At 34.3% G+C, this 22,660-nt stretch overlaps 1 non-coding gene across 1 annotated transcript; it reads right to left on the bottom strand.

The window, feature by feature from the left end:
• Positions 1-10,625: 10,625 nt before the first annotated feature.
• On the bottom strand, positions 10,626-10,732 carry LOC121218098 (small nucleolar RNA R71). Its single transcript, XR_005914361.1, has one exon. It is a non-coding gene; the product is annotated as a small nucleolar RNA R71 (small nucleolar RNA).
• Between the last annotated feature and the right edge of the window lie 11,928 nt (positions 10,733-22,660).

The following is a 22,660-nucleotide window of genomic DNA, read 5'->3' as shown; positions in this document are numbered from 1 at the left end:
TCCAATTTTAGGATAATATCTCTCATTTTTCTAAAAAAATGCAAATATGTTTTTAAGATCAAAGAATGGGTGAAGCCTGAACTGACTAAGAGGATTTTTAAATCATTGTCAAATTGTAACTTTGATAGAAAAAGGTATAAATCAAAAGAGATAGAAAAATGATTCCATGTGGGGAAGATTAATGGCATCCGATGCCATTATGAAATAAATGACATTTATTTTTTTCGGGAAAATAAATAAAGACTGTTCGTTTCATCTGGGTTTTAATAAAATTAATCACAAATTTTAAAGTCTACCATCTAACAAATTTAAAAAATAATATACTATGCTGCTTGTTTACAACAGCAGGGGACGGAGGTTGAAGGTTATGCGGTTGTGGAGGAAAGGTGGCAACTGCCTGACACGGGCTGGATTAAAATAAATTCTGATGCGACTCTACATAGTGAATCGTCCGGTTGGAGAGGTGACAAGGCACAGCGAGGGTCGATGGCTTTGGGGATATACTCGAAAGGTTGGAGTATTGGAGGGCATTCAAATTACATAAGAGAAGAGTTTAAAGAAAGTAATCTTAAAATTGGACTACTTGTAAGTTCTTAATATTCTCAATGGTCGGGATCTGGATCAAGGTCTGCCAAGCTTGAGGGCTAAGGAAATTATGGCGGCCTTAGTTATGAGGATACCGGTTGACTGGAAAGTGTTTGAAAAGCCTTGCTTTGTTGTATTTGCTTTGTTGTATTTGTTGGTATTATACATTAGTCATTATTGGTTTAGTTTTGTTCTACCCTCTATTCAATAAAATAAATATAATAATAATATACTATGCAAGTTTTACAATCATATATACATTTGTATAATTACTTAAAATATTGGACGAGATTGTGTTGAAATATTTTATCTATATTTTTTACGACTAGATCTAAAATAAAAACTTAAAACTCTAATACTAATATAAGTATCACCTCTCATAATCTATTATGTAAAGATAATGTAGAATTAAAATAATAAACTTATAATATAGTTTGATACAACATCAATCTTAATACAAAATCATTGTCTAAAATATTCTTAAATATAGAGATATTCAAGTATTGTATTATTTAAAGAAAATTTGCTATTATTTATATTCGAAAAAAATAATTCCAACTATTCTTATCTTCAATTCAGTAATTGAATATCATTCTTTATTTATTTAATGGTCGATGGCCTAATGCCATTATCTTTTTTTCATTCCAAATGGATAAATGCCATTACCATATTTTTTTCATTGGCATTTTCGCCATTATCACTTAAAATGGCTACGTGCCATTAATGATGGAATTAAAATCATCTTGGGCTCGAGATTTTCAGTATTACATGGTGAAGAAGGAAATGGAAGATTATGCTAGAATCATTGAACAAAAATGGTTTGAATTTATGGCGAATAAATCAGGGGGATCGAGAGAAAATTGAGGGGATAAAGTGGAAAGGCCGACTTAAATGGCAAAAAGGAGCAGGTGGTAAAGACTGGGCCAGGGAGCCCGAAAGTGAATTATAAATCAGCTGGTGGGAGTGGGCCGGATTTGATGGACCTGGGAAAATCAGATAAAATGATGGGTAAAAAAATCAGGAATTTCGACTAGGCTGAAAAATGTTAGTTCGGTCTCTGGGCCGAAAATGGATCATTCGACTCGTGGGAGTGGATCGACTCTGCTAGATTCAAAAAAACGTTGAAAAGTGGCCGGATAAGGAAAAAATTTCTGTTGTTGGACTGGAAAATGATGGTTCGACCACTTTTGCTAACATTAGGGACAAACCCAAAGGGGGAGGGATATTCAAGGGACTCTATCCTCAACGATTGTAATGTGTCTTCTTTTGGTATGAGTGGACTAGAAGCCTTTATTCCGGTAGGTTCAGCTACACACTTTAATCTTATTTTTGTTGAAGTATTTGAACTTTTTTTTCTATTAGTCTAGATGTTTTAGAACTAGGAAAGCATTTTGTCATCACCTTTAAGGAGAATTATGTCACTCATAATATTGGTAACACAAGAAGCGTTACTTTTGGAGGGGGGATTCAGGTTAAGCATAGTAATAAGGGGTGTGGATATAATGGAAAATCTGAGTCCAACCGTAATGAAAGGAAGTTAAATAGGATTATCAGGGAATGTAGAGATCGTTTTAAGTTAGTTGGTTCTGCTCGTGTACCTCTTTCCGATACAATGAACTCCATGGTTGAATTAATTAATTATTAACTTGAGAAGGCATTGAATAAAGCTAATCCAAGCGTGAATGGCATGTGGGTTGATGAGTCGGGAATCTTCGAGCAGTACATGGTTAGTTCATTTATTTTTTTCTTTAAATTATGAACATGAATTTGCCTATATTTTCATGGAATTGTCAGGGGTGTGCCAGTGTTAAGTTCCTTCACATTTTTTAAGAGTATAATGCGGAGTTCAAGTTTGATATTGTGAGTTTACTAGAAATAGGAGTTACTGGTGTTAAAGTAGATAAAGTCAGCTAAATTGGGTTTCCAGTATTCTCACCGGTGGAGGTTGATGGTTTTTCTAGAGGTATTTGGATAGCTTGGAAAGACTTGGTTCAAGTGGAGGTGGTTTGTAATCATCCCCAATTTATTATTATCTGGGTAATTGATATTTCGTATGATCATCCAATCTATGTTGCTTTCATTTATGGTAGTTCAGATAGACAAAAAAGGAAGAAACTTTGGGAAGGTTAAAATTGGCTATCCAAGTTTTGCATCAGCTAAAGGTCGACCCTTTAGATTTCTAGTAGGGTGGGTTGAACATCTGAGTTTTGTTGATTTTGTCAAAGATAATTGGAGATTTAATGGGAGCATGTCTAAATCACTTGATCAAATTATTTCTAATATTAATTCCTAGAATAAATTCGTTTATGGTCATATTAGTATCTGGAAAAGACATTTGATACGGAAACTTTCTAGTATTAACGGGCGATGAAAAATTCAGGTACTGACCATTCAGCTCAGTTGGAAATGAGGGTGAGAGAGGAATTAGAAGAGGTTCTCCATCATGACAAATTATTGTGGAAACAGAAACCTAGATGTGATTGGTTGGCTCTGGGGGACCGTAACACCAATTTTTTTCATAGGCTTACATTGTAGAAAAGGAAATATAATCGAATCATTACCTTGAAAATTGAGGAAGGAGAGTGGATCTTTGAAGAAGTTGATCTTCAATTTGGGTCGGTTAGATTATTCAAGAAATTGTATGGTGAGCAACCAGTTAGAATCAGAGATTTACTGTCTAGCATATTCCCAAGGCTTGATCACAGTGATGTTCTATTTCTGGGTAAGGAGGTCTCTATAGATGAAATTAAGTTTGTAACCTCCTCAACCCAGCCTAGACATTATGGCCAAATCGTGAAGACTACATTAGCCACCAATGTGACCAAATGGCCCTACCATTCTTTGAAAACCTTAGTTACTCTCTTTTAAGGAAAATCGCGGTTTGCTCTTGAGTTATTTTGCAAATCATTCACTCATTAGCCATCTATTCTTAAGTCAGGTTTTTATTGTTGAAAGTGACGTTTTAGGAAAGATCATTGTTTGTCACTTTGTTTTGCGAAATTTCGTTATCTTTCAATGCAACAAAAAAAAACTCTATTGATGCCCGATTTTAGTTAGGTCGAGTAGCATACAATTTTCGGTTACCACAAATGTATATTCATCACGTTTGAATAATGCATGCATGAGGAAAACCTATATCCAAAGAAAAACCCAAACCACAGTCCAAATAAATTTTATAGTCCATAAATCAAATAAAACTTATTAGAAATTATTTTAATAAAAAGAATGGTCTGTATTCCGTCGTACTTCTGTATGCCAGATCCGATCCTAGTATTGAGCATTACCTGAGAAGTTTGAAACTATGGGGTGAGCTAAACTAGCTCAGTGTAAGTCTTTAAAAGTGTAAACACACATTCATACATACGGATAATATTCACTAATTCAATACAATACAATACGTAACATAAATCAATAACATTTAAGTATTCATGAGCATGATGCAATGCAAAAAGGTTCCTACCCATCCATCCGCTACACTCCACGAGTTTCCTAGAACTCATCTGCTAATCTTCGAATAATGTGAGTTGAGCTTAATGCGATTAAACCACCAATTTAAACAATACAGTTATACTGCCAATCAATATGCAGACAAGCTACCAATTTTGTGGACAAGCCACCAGTACAGTAAATGCATATTAGACTACCAATCAATATGTGATAAAATCACCAATCTCCTCAGTACTCCTGGTGCAGTGCACTGACAACAATAATGCAGACTTTAATTATCGCTGGTACTCCACGAAACTCCTCCGTCATACACAATATCTCACCCCATGCTCATGCATTATGACATACAAGAAACAAGTAAGATCATGCTTCTATTTTAGTTTCAATTCAATGGCATGTTATACATGCTTTCAATATCTCATTCAATTCAGTCCAATGGTATGTTTGACATGTATATAGTTTCATAATCATTGCAATGGCATTTAATCATGCTACAATAACAATTTCAGGTCACAGGCTTTCAATCATTCATGCAATAGCATCATAACTAGACATACATTTCACACATTCAATCGAATAATAATTGCTTGTGTCTCATACTATGCATTTAACCAGCAACCATTAAAGGATGATTAGAGTAAGGTATTACAGGTTTAAACCTTGCTGGAAAAGGGTGGCAAAGGTAAGAAAAACCAGCAGCCCTTAATGGTGATTCTAGGGGCGGCACACTACTTTTATCGGACATAGAGGGGGCTATTTTGAAAACACCAAAAAGATTTGTTTACAGGCTGATAAGGGACTATTTTAATCTTGAAAAAAAATAACAACAAGGCTAGAAACATCAGCATAAATTGACATTAGGGTCTCAAATTGGCAACCACAATTTAGCACTTTAGGGGCGGCAACCACCACCAACAACAATGGTTTTAGGGGCTATTTTGGGTGGCTAAAAAGGTGAGTTTTAAAGGCTGAAAAATGACCATTTAAATCAGAAACCAACAAAAAAATTCCAAATCTAGAATGATGGATTATTTATAGAAAAATTGAGAAGGAAAATGGAATAAGAAGACACTTACTCGAGAGATATCAAAGGGCAGAAATGGTGCACCTTGTGGCAGCAATGGAGGCTTAATTTCGAGTGGTAAAAGTGATAGATTTGAGGCTGGAAAATTAATGAAAAATGAAAGCAATAGGGAGGAGAAAAATGTTCAAAAGGTCACCACCAATAGAGGAGGGAAGGGCGGTAATAGGAAAAGTTTTGATGGGCGGCTCAGTGAAGGAAAAGAGAAGAAACTGAGAGAGGGAGAAGAGGAAAGAGGAGTAAGGGTGTGCATAATTTGGGTAAAACCAAAAAAATTTGATTAACCGACCGAATTTGGTTAATCGGTCGGTTAACCAAATTTTTTCGGCCGGGGGTCGGTTAATTTTTTTTATATTTTTTGGTTGACGGTTAATTCGGTTCAAAACCGGTCGGTTAACCAATTTTTTCGGTTAAACCAAAAAAATTAATAAACCCAATTACCCAACCTAATAAACTAAAGTCTACCCAAACCCAATTACCATTTACCAAGTACCAACCCAATAAACTAAAGTCTACCCAAACCCAATTACCATTTACCAACCCAATGAACTAAAGTCTACCCAAACCCAATTACCATTTACCAATCCAATAAACTAAAGTCTAAAACTAAAGACTAAATCTCTAACAAATAGCTGAAAATTACTAAAACCCTAAAACTAAAACAGAACCAACTAATAGCCTGCTACTCCGGTGCTCCCTGCTGCTGTTCCCTTGCCATTCGACAATTTCAGCTGTCATTCCATTCTATATTGTTCTTTTTTTTTCTCTAATTTTTCTTGTTCTTCTTTGCATCTTTGTCAACCCTCAACTCAACTCCTTGCAACTTTCCAAAAAGGTAATAAATCTCCATTTTCATCCCGTAAATTTTCTCTATGAATCTTTAGTTCTCCTCTGTCTTTGCCTTTTCATGTCTTTTTTTGTTTCATATCTATGCTTTTACTTGTATTATGTACAGGCTTCTTTACATGTGTTTTTGGTTTTCAAGATTGATTGGTTCCCCTCATCTTGTAATATATATTATTTCGAAATCTGAAACTGCTTTTATGTTTTTTGAACATCATGCTTCAGATTTTTCTGTTTTGTCTAAAGAATCTTGTTTCCTGTACACATTTAAGTTTTGTGCTATTGTTAATATTCCCTATTCTACTTGGAGAATATGAATTTTGGGGTGCAAATGTTAGACTTATAAAAATAAAATAACATTATATAGCAATGAAAGTCGTGTTAATCGGTTAAATAACATTATATAGCAATAAAATAACATTATATAGAAAATCGGTTAAATCGATTAAATTAGTTAAATCAGTTAAATCGGTTAAATCAGTTAATCGGTTAAATCGGTTAATCGATTAATTTTTAACCAAAAATAAAAATCATATGATTTTCGGTTAATTCGGTTAACCGACCGGTTTAACCGAAAAAATTTTGGTTTGGTTAATATTTTTTTTAAAAAATTCGGTTCGGTTAACGGTTAAAAAAATTTGAAGGTCGGTTAATTCGGTTTTAGTTATTTCAGGTCAGTTAACCGGTCGGTTAACCGAATGCACACCCCTAAAGAGGAGAGGACGGATAGGGAAAGAAAATGAGCAGATAAAAGAGTGGAAAAATAGAGAAAAAATGGTATTGGTACTTAGGGTTACTAGGCTTGGGCGGCACAAAATAAGGGGGAGGACAAAAATAGCAAAATTTAAGCCTATTTGGAAGGGAAAGGAATTAAACTCAGGCCCCTGAGCTAATTGCACTGTCTCCTTGTTTTCCTTAAACTACTAAGCCAGTTACTCATCCTTGAAACAATTTTACATTTTTTTAAAACAAAAATTTGAGATGTTACAGAGTTAGCTCTATTCGATATGGCCCAATTGAAAGCACCAGGTAGTGACGATTTTCATGTTTATTTCTTCCAGAATCAGTGGGACGTGGTTGGTGATGCTGTTTGTAAGTGGGCTCAAAATGTAATCACAGGGTAGGCTATTGATCTGAAGTTGAATAACACTTTGCTAGTTCTCATCCCTAAAATTACAAATTCGAAAAGTTTTGCTCATTTTAAACCAATCAGTTTATGTACTGTCTTATACAAATTGGTGATGAAGGTAATAGCTAACTGGTTTAGAATTGTCTTTCCAAAAATTATTGCACTAGAACATACATGATTCATTGCACGAAGGAACATTTCGGATAATATTACCATAGCCCAAAAACTGATTCACTCCATAAGAAGTAAACAAAAGAATAGGAATTGGATGGCAATAAAAATTGATCTTGGGAAGGCCTATGACAGAATTAGTTGGGAGTTTATTGATGTCTCTTTACAGGCAGTAGGTATCAATGATTTCTTTCGCAATGTTATTATGTATGCTATTATGGGTTCTTCCATGCAAGTGTTGTGGAACGGGGTCCAAACTAAGAAGTTCAAATCAGTAAAAGGTATTCATTAAGGGTGTCCCTTTTCACCATACTTGTTTGTCTTTAACATGGAGTGACTTGGCCATAGTATTCGATCAGCAGTTAACTTAGGACATTGGCGCCCAATATGCTTTTCACGGTCAGGTCCGACACTATCCTATTTGTTTTTTGCAAATGACTTGGTTATTTTTGGTCATGTAGATATTGAACAGGCCAAGAGGATTAAATCGATATTAGAACAATTTTGGAATTTTTCTGGTTATAGAATTAATACGAGGAAGACAAATGTTTTTTTTTCTCCAAAGGGTTTAAGGATGAGCTAAAGGACCGCATTGCCGAGGTGCCTGGTTTCCATAGAGTGACAAATCTTGAAACTTATTTGGGTGTGTCCTTATTTCATGAAAGGGTAACTAATAGCTCCTTGAAATTTGTGGTGGATAAGGTTCAAGCTAAGTTGCAACGATGGGATGCTAGACAATTATCTTTAGCAGGAAGAGTTACTTTAGCTTATTTTGTGCTCCTATCGATTACCAAGTACTTCATGTAATCTATGTTGATCCCGCAAGGGATTTGCAAGGAGACTGAATGCATGGTATGAAACTTTATTTAAGGTTCCTCAAATGAAAGGAAGAAGCTGGCTTTGGTAAGTTGGAAATCCATCTATCAACCTCGCTCTTGTGGTGGCCTTGGATTAAAGCAATTGAAGGATCAAAATATTCCTAGGGGTATGAGTACTTTGATCTAAGTATGGGATGAAGGAGGATATGTCGGACAATATTCCTAGGGGTAGGTGATCATTTTTTATGGAGGGGGCTATCTAAAGTTTGGCCTCTATTGTGTGAAATTTTTTTCTGGTCAGTAGGGAATGGGACTAAGATTAAATGTTGGCATGATCATCGGATACGGGGTGTTGGACCCTTGGTTAATCAAATCACGTCTCATACTAATCTTAATTTGAAGTGCCCTATTAAGGAATAGGTATTTGAGGATAGGTCTTGGAACCTTGATATGTTTCAATTATGGATCCCAAATGAGAGTATTAAACGCATTACTCCTCTGTATGTTTCGACGAGACTTGACAATATTGCATGGATGGGTACGCCAACAAGTTCGTTTTCTCTCAAAAGTACTTACTGGAAGTTAAGTATGAGGTCATGGATCCTAAGGATGTATCTTGGAATATTTAGTGGAAATTCAAGGGACCTTAAAAAGTTAGATTATTTATCTAGCTTATTTTCAAATGGAGGCTACTCACTAATTCGAAATGAGTGAGACGTTGTATTGGTTTTGTTGGCTCTTTTGCCTTATGTGGACATAATTAAAAAGATATACTACATGCCATCAGAGTTGTGTGTTGGCAAAGGAATTTTGGGGACAGATAATCTCGTCGGATATGAGAAATGAGTTTTTCTCTAGTAACTTGAATGAGTGGCTTGAAACAAATTTGCAGAATCATCACAATTGGGGGGTGGGAGATGTGAAATGGCTGAGTCTATTCGGGCTCATTGAGTTGCGCAATTGGAAAAATAGAAATCTCATTGTTTTCCAAGGAAAGCAATTTAGTGCCAGCAAGACTATCAAATGCTGATGGTGTTGTAAATGTGGAATATGGTTCTACTATTTTAGGCTGAGTCTTAAGAGATTATGGAGGTAAGTGGATTTTAGGCTATAAAAGGTGCTTGAGAAACTGCTCAGTGTTAGAAGCTGAATTAAGGAATCTTAGATGGTTTGAATGCTTTGTTGAGTAGGAGATTTGATAGAGTCTTGATTCAGACTGATAGTATGGAAGCTGTAAAGGCTATTCAAATGTTCACCAAGACATCTTTGGATTTTGCATTGATCAGGCAGATTCAGCAACTATTGATGGAGGTAGGGAATTGGCTTCTATAGTATTTGTATGGAGATAGCAACAAGGACATTGATTGCATAGTTAAAATGGCTTTTGATAGAGAAGAAGGCTTGATTATTATGGAATAACCTCCAAGGGGGATATCTCGTATCTTAATTTAATGTAATTTTGCCTATTTTTTCACCAAAAAAAAGTTTGTGGCTATTAAACTAATTTTTCCCTTGAAAAAAATAGAATCCGAAGGAAGATATATTTCTTTAATCTTATATAATTCATGAATTTGTTCTATTTTTTGTCTTAATTCATGATTTTTCCTCCGAAATATATTTATTTTTCTACTTTGATACCTAATTTTTTTCCCAATTCGGTACTTAAAGTATCCCTTTGTTCTGGTTTTTAGTCCAAAAAGTTAAATGATATTAAAAAAATTTCAACCAATTAGAGAATGCCACATAGTGGCCTTTATATTTTCATAATAGATTTAAATACTATTAATTGATAGGTGCACTTGCCTTAGTCAAATTTTTAGTTAGTTCTATGGACATCAAGCTTTTTGCGTTATTGTCAGGGACTAGAATGTTAGAAAAACTTTATTTATATTAATTTAGTCATTTTTTATTTTTATTTTAATAGTTTTTTTAATTTAATTTTTTAAATTCTAATTTTCTTTTGTTTGATTCTTACAGGTTCGTTTGGTTGATGACTAGAAGCAACCCGTCGGAACCATTAGTTTTTTATAGTGAGCTCTAAAAAACTGCTCGCAGAAATCGAAGAGAGGTTGGAGAAGCAAGGCAAGGTCAATAGATTTTAATAGAAGAACAAGAGCAAAAGGACATTACTATGGAGATGGATAATAATCCTGGTAATCAGCAACCTCCTGCACATCATACTCCTCAAACTATGTCTGACTATGCTAAGCCCACTCTGGTTGGAGCTGAATCGAGTATTGTCAGATCGACTATTGCTGTAAACAATTTTGAGGTTAAGTTAAACACAATTTAGATGGTACAATAGTATGTTCATTTTGATGGGTTGCAAGATGAAGATCTGAATGCTCATTTAGCTAACTTTTTAGAGATTTACGACACATTTAAAATCAATGACATTACTGATGAGGTCATATGCTTACGATTATTCCCATTATTTTTGAGGAATAAGGCGAAACTGTGGTTGAATTCACTTTCAGTGGGTTCCATCACAGTTTGGGCTCAGATGATTGAAAAGTTTATGTTGAAGTATTTTCCACCGAACAGAATAGTTAAGTTGAGGAATGACATCTCTTCCTTTACTCAATTTGAGCTTGAGACATTGTATAATGCATGGGAGAGATTTAAGGATATCCTGAGAAGGTGCCCTCATCGTGGGTTACGTTTATGGTTACAAGTTCAAACCTTTTACAATGATTTGAATCCCTTAACTAGGCAGATAATTGACGCAGCAATTGGTGGAACACTGAATAATAAAACATCTGAGGCAGCTTAAGAATTTATTGAAGAGATTACACTGAATAACTATCAGTGGCAAGTTATGAGAATAAAGCCTAATAAGATAGCTGATGTTTTTAATATGCAGTTGCTATGTTGACGAGCTAAGTGGAAGTGCTGAGTAAAAAGATCGATGGTTTGTGTAACACCCCTTAACTCGAATCCATCGCCAGATTAGAGTTATGAGGCATTACCGATCAAAATCCAACTCAGAATTTTTTTTTTAGACTAAACAACTCAAGTTAGACAGCACATAAAATACTTATATATATTTTATACATTTACAAGGCACCACTTAGCATATAAATTTACAGCCTAAAACATATAACTTCATAAATTGTATTACATCTAAAATCATATATCATACCAATCAAAATGAATCAAGTACAAAGCCGTATAAATATAATTACAAACATCATATTATTCAAATTGTTAACAATAACATAAAGATTATATTTAACATTTTCTTTTTATAGCCAATACATTAAAGCAAATCCATATGTATCACATTGTATTATCTATCACAAGTTCCTACCATATCCGAATACACATGACCTACAATACCAATTTAAAATCAAACACGCATCATTAATCAAATTTCTTATACTAACCATATTTCAAAAATCCAACTATATCTTTATCATTTACGCAATCAAATCTTAATATCATAACTCAAGCATATATCCAAACATTTATTTCATTTCAATTTACTAACTATACTACATATTACAACATAGGTAATCTACCCTATTTGGACAGCTTTTATACATCAATTTGGACAGCATTTATATACCAAATTAGACAGCATTTTCACACCAAAATTTGGACAGCATAAATACATCAATTTGGGCAGCATATAAACAACAATTTGAGCAACATTTTACACCAAAACTGGACAGCATATATGCCACATTTAACCATCAAAATTGGACAGCATATATGTAACAAATTGGGCAGCATTTAAACATCAAAATTGGACAGCATATATGTAACAAATTGGGCAGCATTTAAGCATCAAAATTGGACAGCATATATGTAACAAATTGGGCAGCATTTAAGCATCAAAATTGGACAGCATATATGTAACAAATTGGTTCAACTCATAACCAAATCAATCCATCATCCAATGCATAACTATTATACATATACTAATCACTTAATCAAATTTAACATGTCCAAACTATATATATATCACATTTATTATCATATCACTAACTTATACCATAATTCAATATGAAAAATTATAAACCCCATTTCCATGACCATTAAAAACCATATTCATAAACACCAAACTCGATCAAAATAAGATGAGCCATTTTCGCATGGCTATTAATTTCATATACAAATTGACCCAGAATCAACATTTCAACTATGCTATACATGCCATATACTCAAAAACAACTTAATAAAGTAACGAAAGTAACTGTCGATAGTGTGATAAGTCTTGCTGATGATCCCCGAGCTCGTAACGAATTCCAAAATCTATAAAACGAAGAATAAACATACACACAGTAAGTTTTTGCAGCTTAGTAAGTCGTAAGCAGACATTATTCATTTTAACATTAATATCAAACCAATTTACTAGGCCAACCAAATCAAGTATAAGTAAACATTTAACTTTATGAATCTTAATGCACAAATACTCAAATACTTGTATACTTAACAATTTATAATTTAAGACTATAACAATAGGCCAAATCTTCTTATATCACAAATGCTTCTATAAGCCAAATTACTTATAAGGACGAATATGCTCACACATTATTCACATATTAATTAACTTTGAATCATCAATTCAATATACAACTTACCTTAATTTCATAGCATGATATAAATACATACCTAAACCCTATTATTTCGATTTCACATTCGGTCTTCAATTCACATTGCCCGTTGAACCGTTCTAAATTAAAAAGGATACACGGATAATCAGAAAGCTCGTACAATGCCATCGTCCCAGATGTGGTCTTACATGTAATCACATATCGATGCCACTGTCCCAGACAGGGTCTTACACGTAATCAGATATCGATGCCGACTTCCCAGACGTGGTCTTACATGAAAACACATATCAGAATCCTATGTCATGACATAAGTATCCTATCTATTCCTAGGGTTCGTACGGCGCTTTCAGACATTGATTATCGATCGAATCAAACTCAAAACAAAATCCCTATTTCAAATATCACATTCGGCCAAAGCATATAACAAATAAAATAATTTAATTTATCACTTATTATATATATTCTTGAATTTAACAACATTTAAATGCTTATCGACTTACCTCAGATATCGACGGACACAGTCGACTACTCGACTACTTTCAACTTCCCCCGATCTAATTCTATTTTCTTCTGTTCTTGATCTAAATAAGTTCAAATTTAACTAATTTAACCACATATTCATTCAATTAAATCCAAAAACACATAAATGGGTAAATTACACTTTTCCCCTAACATTTCACATTTTTCACAAATTAGTCCCTATTTCACAAAAATACAAAATAAACACACTTTCATTGCACAATAGCTTAGCCGAATATACACTAAGCTCATATAAGTCCTTGCATGTTATTTATTTCACATTTTAGTCCCTCAACTTACACTTTTCTTAATTTAGTCCTTAATACACATTTTTATCAAAAATTACTAATTAAAACATGAAAAATCTAACAACATATATTTATTTTCCATCATCTAACAACAAAAACAACAAGCTCCCTTCAATGGCATATCACAAAATACACAATCAATTCAAAAATTCAAGCATGGGCTAGCTAAAACACAAAGCAACGATCTCAAAAACGTAAAAATTATCAAAAATCGAGCTAGTTACATACCTTAATCAAACTCAAAAAATGGCCGAACCCTTAGCTTGTTCTTTTCTTTTTCTTTTCTTTTACATTCGGTTGATAGAAACAAAAGAAAATGATAATGGCTTTTTAACTTATGTTTGTTTTTATTATAATAACTTTATAATATATTATTTATTATTATAACCTTTATAATTATTATAAAAACTATATAATATATACATAGTGCTGTCCATTCATTAATTCAATGGAAAAATTGCAACATGAAACCTTCATATTAAAAGAACAACCACTATTTGGCCCTTCTAAAAATAACCACTAAATTTTTATTTTACGCGATTAAGCCCTATTCCCAAATTAAGCACTCAAACAATAAAATTAATTCACGAAACTTTCACACATAATAAACACAGAAAAAAATATTAAAATATTTTTCGAACTTGGATGTGTGGTCCCGAAACCACTATTCTAATTTGGGTCAAAATCGGGCTATTACAGTTTGAGGTACAGTAAATAGGTGAACCTGATAATGTAATACGATGTGATTAGAGCGGGGATGACCAATTCGGAATGCTTACCCTTCAAGTCTAACATGGAGCATGAGCAAATTGATTTTATGGGTAATAATTCTAGACCTTAGAATAACCCCTACAACAACAATTATAATCTAGGATGGAGGAATCATCCAAATTTCTCTTGGGGTGGTTAAGGAATCAATAAGAATCTATTCAGGGTCTCGAGAATCAAATTATCCAGCTTGCTAAATTGGTTTCAGAGAGACAACAAGGTAGTTTACCTAGTAACACTGAAACCAGCCTAAAAGAGCAAGTCCACGCAATCACTGTATGAAGTGGAAATGTGTTAGTCGAGCCTAAAAAAAACCTAAATTTAGAAGCTATTGAGAAAAATGATGGGGTTGAGGAACACACGAAAGAGCATAATTCGATGGTCAAAGAATACAAACCACCAATTCCATATCCTACAAAGTTGAAGAAAGATTACATGAATGAATAATATGGTAAATTTCTTGAACTTTTTTAAAAAATTCATATTAACTTACCTTTTGTTGAAGCCCTTTCGCAAACGCTAAAATATACAAAAATATTAAATGAGTTGTTAATAAATAAAAGAAAGTTAGACGAACTGTCCATTGTGTAGTTCAATGAGGAGTGTTCAGCCATTCTCCAAAACAAACTACCCACCAAGCTTAAAGATCCAAGGAGTTTTATTATCCAATGTTTTATTGGTAGCTTAAATATTGAAAAAGCTTTGGCTAATTTGGGTACTAGTATAAATATAATTCCTTATAAAATGTTCAAACAATTTGGTCTTGAGGAACCAAAGCCCACTAGGATGAGTATTCAATTAGCTAACAGATCAATTAAGTATCCTAGGGGTATTATTGAGGATGTACTTGTTAAAGTAGATAAATTCATATTCACTGTTGATTTTGTTATATTGGACATGGATGGGGATATTGAGGTACTCATGATCTTAGGTCGACCATTTTTAGCCACTGTTAGAACTGTTATTGATATGGGTAATGGTGAACTTGTGCTGAGGGTAGGTGATGAAGAGGTTACTCTTCAAGCACGTGATGTTGTGAAAGTTTCTAGTGAGCGAGATGATATTTGTTATCCTGTTGATGTTAGAAATCATGTGGCTCAATGTTCTTTGCAGGAAATCAATCATGAAGACGTATTAAAACCGTATCCTTTTAAAGGTGATGAAAATCAAGGGACAAGTGAAGAGAGAATGGTGCAACTCAATGAATTAGATGAATGCTGAATAAAGGCTGATGAGAACCCTAGAACATTCAAAGAAGTAATAAAGAAACGACATGGTGTGCATGTAAAGAAGACGAACCAATTCAAAGTTGGAGACAAAGTACTGTTGGACAATCTAGATCCATGAATGTTCCTTGAAGAGATGAAATCGAGATGGTCGAATCCATTTGTGGTATGAAACGTATTCCTATACAGAACAACTAAGGTAACACACCCTAATTATAGCATATTCAAGGTAAACAGACATTGTCTCAAGTTTTATTTTGGTGGTAATATTGATAATGAGGAGAGGAGCTCCGGATCCAAAATCTGACTTAATCGTAAGCTTGAAAAGGTAAGTCGAGCTTAGACTTTAAACAAGCGCTTCTCAGGAGGCAACCCGAGTTTTTTATTATTATTTTATTATTATTTAATTATTTGCATGATTAGTTTCTTATTTACCTAAAATTTTTTTATTAATTAAAAATTAAAAAAGTGCCACATTGTTTAGGGTAGACCATACGGCCGTGAAACCCACACACCCTTTCACATAGCCATGAGAGAAGCAAAAAATTAACCCCACATGGCCTGAATGAATCCACACGATCGTGTGGTACACACGGCCTTAACACACAGGTGTGTCATGGACCATGTGAATACTGAAGCCAATTTTTTAACTTTTTTTTGACACACATGGTCTGAGTGGATTCACAAGGCCTGACAATATGGCTGTGTGGTACACACGACCTAGACACATGAGCGTGTCCCAGGTTATGTGAACACATGAGAAATTTTTAAAAGTTTTTAATAGGCCACATGGCTATGTGGCCCACACGATTGTGTACCCTTTTTTTTAAAGCTATTTTTTGTTTCGTTCCTATCCCATTTCACCAAACCCAAACCCTAACCACCATTCTATTTTTGTCGTCGCCACGCATTCAAAATTCCCTTGAACTGTCTTTTACTTTTATTGTTATTTGTTTTTACTTTATTTGTTAGACTAATATGTTGTATTTTATTTTATTATGCACTTTACTGTTATTATTATTTTGTCGACTATTTTTATATTTTGTTATCTCTTTATCTTATTTTATTTTTGTGTATCTTCTTATTAGTTTGTTCAGAACCATGTACTTAATTTAGAATCTCCTACAATTCTGGATTTCACTATTCTGACGAAATCATCAAAATTCAAGGTAGTTTCAGTTCTCTTCCACACTTATGGTATTTTTCTTATTGTGTTTTTATTTTTTTGTACATTGAGGGTAATGTACATATTAAGTTTGGGGAGGATTTTATATGTTTATGCTATATAGTCCTTGAATTGTTTTTTTTTTTGCATTTAAGTAATTTTCTCAATAATATTGAAGTTAATTTTTTTAATTTGGTGTTTTTATTGATTCTTTTTGGAATAAATTTTTGAATTTTTATGCATTGTGTGATTTATACTTTAAGATACGAGAGATTTAAGCATGATAAGTTTTTATTTTCTTCAGAAATTATTATTTTAGGTTGTCTCCTTGAATTGAAGCATTATCTTGAAATTTTAAATTTACAAGTTTAACATGAAAACCATAATTTTTTGTAAGCTTTTGAGCCTATAGAGCATACATTTTATTTTGTGCTCATTTTATTTTTGGTTGTGAGTATGTCAACTTGATTTTTTATTCTAGAACTTGCTTCAGTTATACATGTCGAGACCACATTATTGATTTGATATACAGAGATGATAGAGACACTTAGGATTTAACTCGCTTAACCTATAAATAGCTTGCTCGTTAAATTAACCCTTAATTAACCCCGCTGATCCTAACACATTCTTTTCTTATCACCCATTTTTATTAACATGTAACCCATACTAATGTTGTAAATCCTCTGTTTTATTGACTCCCTTTTTGTCGAGATTCGATTGGTTAGTTATCTGACTATATTTCATCATTTGTATTGTTGAATTCTCTCTTTATTCTAAAAATAGATTGAAAAACAAATAAAAAATGAAAATAACTAAATAAAAAGAAAGAAAATTTTTTGCTTAATCATGAGTTTCATCGTTTGTATAAAAGCTCACATCCGCCTTTTATTTCTTGTTAATGTAAATTCACACCTATATTACTTCCGACGTGTAAGCACTCCCAAATGCACTGAAGCCCTAAAAAATCATTGTACACAACATCGATTACCCATTAAAAGATTTAAAACTAACGAATTCAACGATTAAGGAATTGCCCAAACTTGACTTACCACCGACAGAGGACCTTTATAACCACTTCTCAATCCAAGAACGACAACCTTTGCGTAAACCATCAATTCTAGAGAAAACTTTAGATTCCCACTCAAATGACATACAAATACGTGAGAAGGAAAAGAATTACCTACCAAAACCGCACCAACACAATACTTGTTGCAAGAAGGGAACGATAATTACAATAAAATGGAAAAAGAAAAAGAAAATGGTGGATTCAAGGAGAATTTCGTCAAAAGTGAAAGAAAAAGATAAACAAATCCGAAGAGGAAGAATAGAGAATTTTGGCAATATGCAAGATGAAACTGAAAAAAAATCAGAATTTCGGAATTGGGGAGAGAAAAACAAATTTTCAAAAAGATAGAAAAATCTGAACTAAATCAGATAACCCCTCAATCTGCTCCCACACACTCCCATTACAACTCAAACACCCCAAAATCGTCCACCACTCTCTCCCTATCCAAAATCCCTTAATTATCTCCATCAAAATTTTAGTCCATCACAAACTCACAGGAAACAAAATAAAACCCCTTGTTTGCACAGAGATTCGAACTCAAGACCCCAAACACACTAACACTCCACTTAACCACCAGACCAGTAGGCCCATTCTAATATAAATTTACAAACTTTAAAATATAAGCTTATTGAACCCAGTTAAGGCTTTATTCATAAAAATACCAAGATTTTTCCCAAGTTAAGGCTTGAACTTGGGACCACATACACACACCTAGAACACTTAACCACTGAAGCAGACAGATATTTGTGTCACAAAAACACAAAAATAAATATAAGAGATTTTTTGGGGGCGTTACAGTCCCGTTTGAACCTTATAAAATTTGTAGGATACAAATGACATGTCATTAGGGTTACTGATTTGGTTGGGGTCCTGCATGTGTGGCGGACACACCACAGCTCGCATGAGCTTCCCGTTATTCAACTCACATGAGCTTCCCAATTAACAGCTCGTATCAGCTTCCTAATTTGCAGCTCATATGAGCTTCCCGATTCACAGCTCGTGAGAGCATACTGATTCATAGCTCATATGTGCATACATGAATATGAATTGACGGATTATAGTTTAATACATCTCGTGTGTACTACCCATGTATCCAACGATATTTTAAATGGTTCAATGGGCACAGTTCTGTTATGAAATCATATGAGTTTGATATGAACTATTACCGGTATATACATGAAATATGATTATTTGATGAATTCAACCATGTGTGTTGGATTTTATATGTGATTTTCATGGCTAATATGTTGGTGATCATGTATTTAGGCTTTTGGCCAAATTGATTGAGATATGTTATGTTTACTTACCTATTTTGTGGAAATATGAAGTTAAATTCTGTATTATACGAACTTACTTAGCTTAAATGCTTACTTTGTGTTATTTTCCATGTTTTATAGTAATTCAGAAGCTCATTTGGGTTGGAAACTGGTTGGAGCTATTTCACACTATTCATCGGCTCTTTTAGTACTTTTAGTAAATTAATTCCGATTATAATGGCATGTATAGGATATTTTGGCCAATGTTGGTATATAAATATTTTGTTGAGACAAGCCATTTGAATGGTTTGTGTTTGATATATTTTGATGTGTTTTATATATGTGGCCTTAACATATTTAATATGTGTTTGATATGGTTGAATGATGAAAAACTTATAGGTATATTGATGATTGGTTTGAAATAGTATATTTGGTACAATTATGCATATATGCATTTGGTTATCTAGGTAAATATGGATATTTGGTTGACATGCTATTAATTTATTAATTGAGGTGTCTAAGGGTATATTGGTTGTATGTGGTGATATTTCATGTTTAAGACTTGATTTTGACTTGCTTTGAATGTCTTATTATGACTTGTTGATGTGCAAATTTTTGTGTTTAGGTTGGTACCAAATCGGGTGAGAAATGTGGCTTGGAAAATGACCTATTTTCGTCCATACAAGCGTGTGTCTTAGCCGTGTGTGACACACGGTCAGGTGACACGGTCGTATGTCCCCTGTATCTTTTAAATTGCACAAGTTAGTATGCTCACACGGCCTAGCACATGGGCGTGTGGCTCACACAGCCAAGTGACACACCCATGTCTTAAGCTGTGTGGTATTTGGAGTAGGGCACACGGCCGTGTCCCCAGCCCGTGTAACTCTCTGACTTGTAATATATTTAAGTGCAGGGGTCACACTGCCAAGCCACACGCTCATGTGCCAGGCCGTGTGATCAATTCTGAGCATTCTGTTTTGAAATTTTAAGATACAAGGGACACACGGCCAGACCACACGCTCATGTGACAGGCCGTGTGTCACACATGGCTGAGACACACGCCCATGTCTCTGCCCGTGTGGACGAAAATAGGTCATTTTGTGACAACCCAAATTAGACCCTGGTCGGAATGTGGTTTCGAGACCACATTATCGAGCCAAAAATTTATTTTCGTGTTTTAATTGCATAAATTGTTGTGTGACAGTGAATATATGAGAAATTAAATGCTTAATATTAGCATTAGGATTGTGAATTCATTCAAAAAGGACCTAGTTGACGAAGTTAGAAAAGATGATAGATGAATTATAAGGATTAACTAATAATAGGTTGAGGAAGCATGGCTTTGCATGTCAATTTGCCCATAAAATTCATGGTGGCCGGCCAAGGAGTGATGATGCTCCACTCATTCTAATTTAATATGTTTCTTTGGTGAAAAAATGATGGGGATAATAATAGAAAAGGGAACAAAAAAAATGGGTGTCATACTTGCCATCTCCTAGCCGAAAAACCAAGAAAAAGAAGGGGAGAAAAGAACTTGGAAGGAATTCGGCCATTGCTTGTGCCTAGGGGGAGTGTTTGATGTTGTGGCATGAAAAATGAGGGAGTTTGAATGCTTAATAAGGAGGGAAGAAGGAGTGTTCATATTTTCTTTCTTTTGCAATTGTTCTAATTAGAGGAAGAAGAGGAAGCAAGATTCGGCCAAGGTGGTCCTTTAGACCAAGGTATGTTCAATGATATTTTTGGAAGCTTACCCTACCTTTGGGGTGATGAGTCTAGATTCTATCTATTCTATGGTTGGATTTGGGGTTGTTGGGGAGTTAGGATTCGGCTAAGGAGTTTAAAAATAAAAGCTAGTTGATACCTTGATGCTATTAGCATGCTAGTTATATGGATGTGTTAAGTTGATTGTTATGTTAGCATGAAAGTTGAAAATTGTTAAGCTATTTTCTTGGATGTGCCGAACTTAGGACTAGGAAGAGAATGAGTATTCGGCTAACATAGTGGAAAGGTGGTGTTGCCGATTGCTAGATTTAGACTAGGGGAGTGGCTATAATGGGCATTAAGATGTGGAACTTAAGAAATGTAGTTATATGTGGACTTAAATGATGTTATAGTTGACATTGTACATGTATACATGCATTTCGGCCATGGTCTTTGCTTGAATTTGAGATTTGTAATGTGATTTTCCTAAATTGTCTATGAATTTTTGGTTGTTGATCCCATGGTAATGGTATATTGAATCCATGAAAATTTAGTAAGGTTGCATTCGGCAACTTGCTTGGAATTAAAAATTGATGTCTAAGCTTAGGTGATTTCGATGATGATATATATATATTCATAAGTATATTTAGTTGATTCGGCTTTGGTAGTTGCATGAGGTTATTGGCCGAATATACTAACATACATATACATGTGAAATTGGATTGTAAATATTTAGCAAGGTGGTTAAACTAGTTAAATTATTGATTTAGCTCAAGGAGTTAAAGGAGGTGAATCGAGCAAAGGCAAAGAAAAGGTTATCGAGTAGCCGAGTTGGAATCGTCTTACCCAACACGAGGTAAGTCATTAAGCATGTAGTTGGTATTATTTCAAATGGTCATAATGTGTATGTATTGATGCTGAATGGAATGAATAAATATACATATATATATGCATTTACGTATGTGATGATGAAATTGTTGAATGAAAGAAAAGAGGTAAGATGTACTGAGTTGTTGATCTCGGCACTAAACGTGCGGGATAACCATTTATGACCATGAGATTGGCGCTAAGTGCGCGGGATTAAATTGTACAGCACTAAGTGTGCGATTCGACTATGTTGTACTAAGTGTGCGAAATGAATATGATGCACTAAGTGTGCGAATTGACCATGCGACACTAAGTGTGCGAGTCTGACTATGTAGCACTAAGTGTGCGATTTGATTACGTAGCACTAAGTGTGCGAGTTGATTATATAGCACTGAGTGTGCGGGCTCAATATACATTCGTGAATCATTATGGACACTATGTGTGCGACACCATTGAGTCGATCGCGGACAGCGGATCGGGTAAGTGTCTTGAGTACATGGCTAATATGTGCTATGCTTATACTTGGTGTTGAGCTCGGTAAGTTGAACCTATGTGACAACTATACTTGAAGTCACGTACATAAAAATTTATCGTAGGATGGGTGAAAGGCCGTTTTGTTGTTTGATTGTAACGAAAATAAATTGATTTATGAAAATGCTTCAATGTCCTATTGATGAGTATATGGATTGTGAATGCATGAATTGATATGAAATTGAATCGATAGGTTGGAGGAACTATGGCATGGTTCGGTATGGATGGAGTAAATTGTCTCATTCCATTTTGTTTCCTCTTGTGATAATGTTATTGATGTATAGTAGTGCATTGCTTATGACTTACTGAGTTATAAACTCACCCGGTGTTTCCTTGTCACCCATTATAGGTTGCTTGGACTCATCTATTTTTGCGGGGTCGGGCCGTCATCGAAGTCATCACACCGGATAGCAAGTTTTGGTACTTTCTTCTTAGTGTGCTTAGAAGATCATTTTGGCATGTATAAGCTAGTACGTTGTGTTTGAATTATGGCATGTAAACTTTAAGCCATGCGAAAATGGCACGAATGTTCGATTGAGTTGGATCAAGGGTAGGCATGAAATGGACCTAGTTACTTTCGTAACAGATGCTGGCAGCAGCAGTGTCATGAGATTGAAAAA

The sequence above is a fragment of the Gossypium hirsutum genome, chromosome D05, assembly GCF_007990345.1.
Source record: "Gossypium hirsutum isolate 1008001.06 chromosome D05, Gossypium_hirsutum_v2.1, whole genome shotgun sequence".
In the NCBI taxonomy this organism is placed as follows: domain Eukaryota; kingdom Viridiplantae; phylum Streptophyta; class Magnoliopsida; order Malvales; family Malvaceae; genus Gossypium; species Gossypium hirsutum.
The sequence above is the reverse complement of the archived record's forward strand: the minus strand, read 5'-3'. Positions and strand labels throughout refer to the sequence as shown.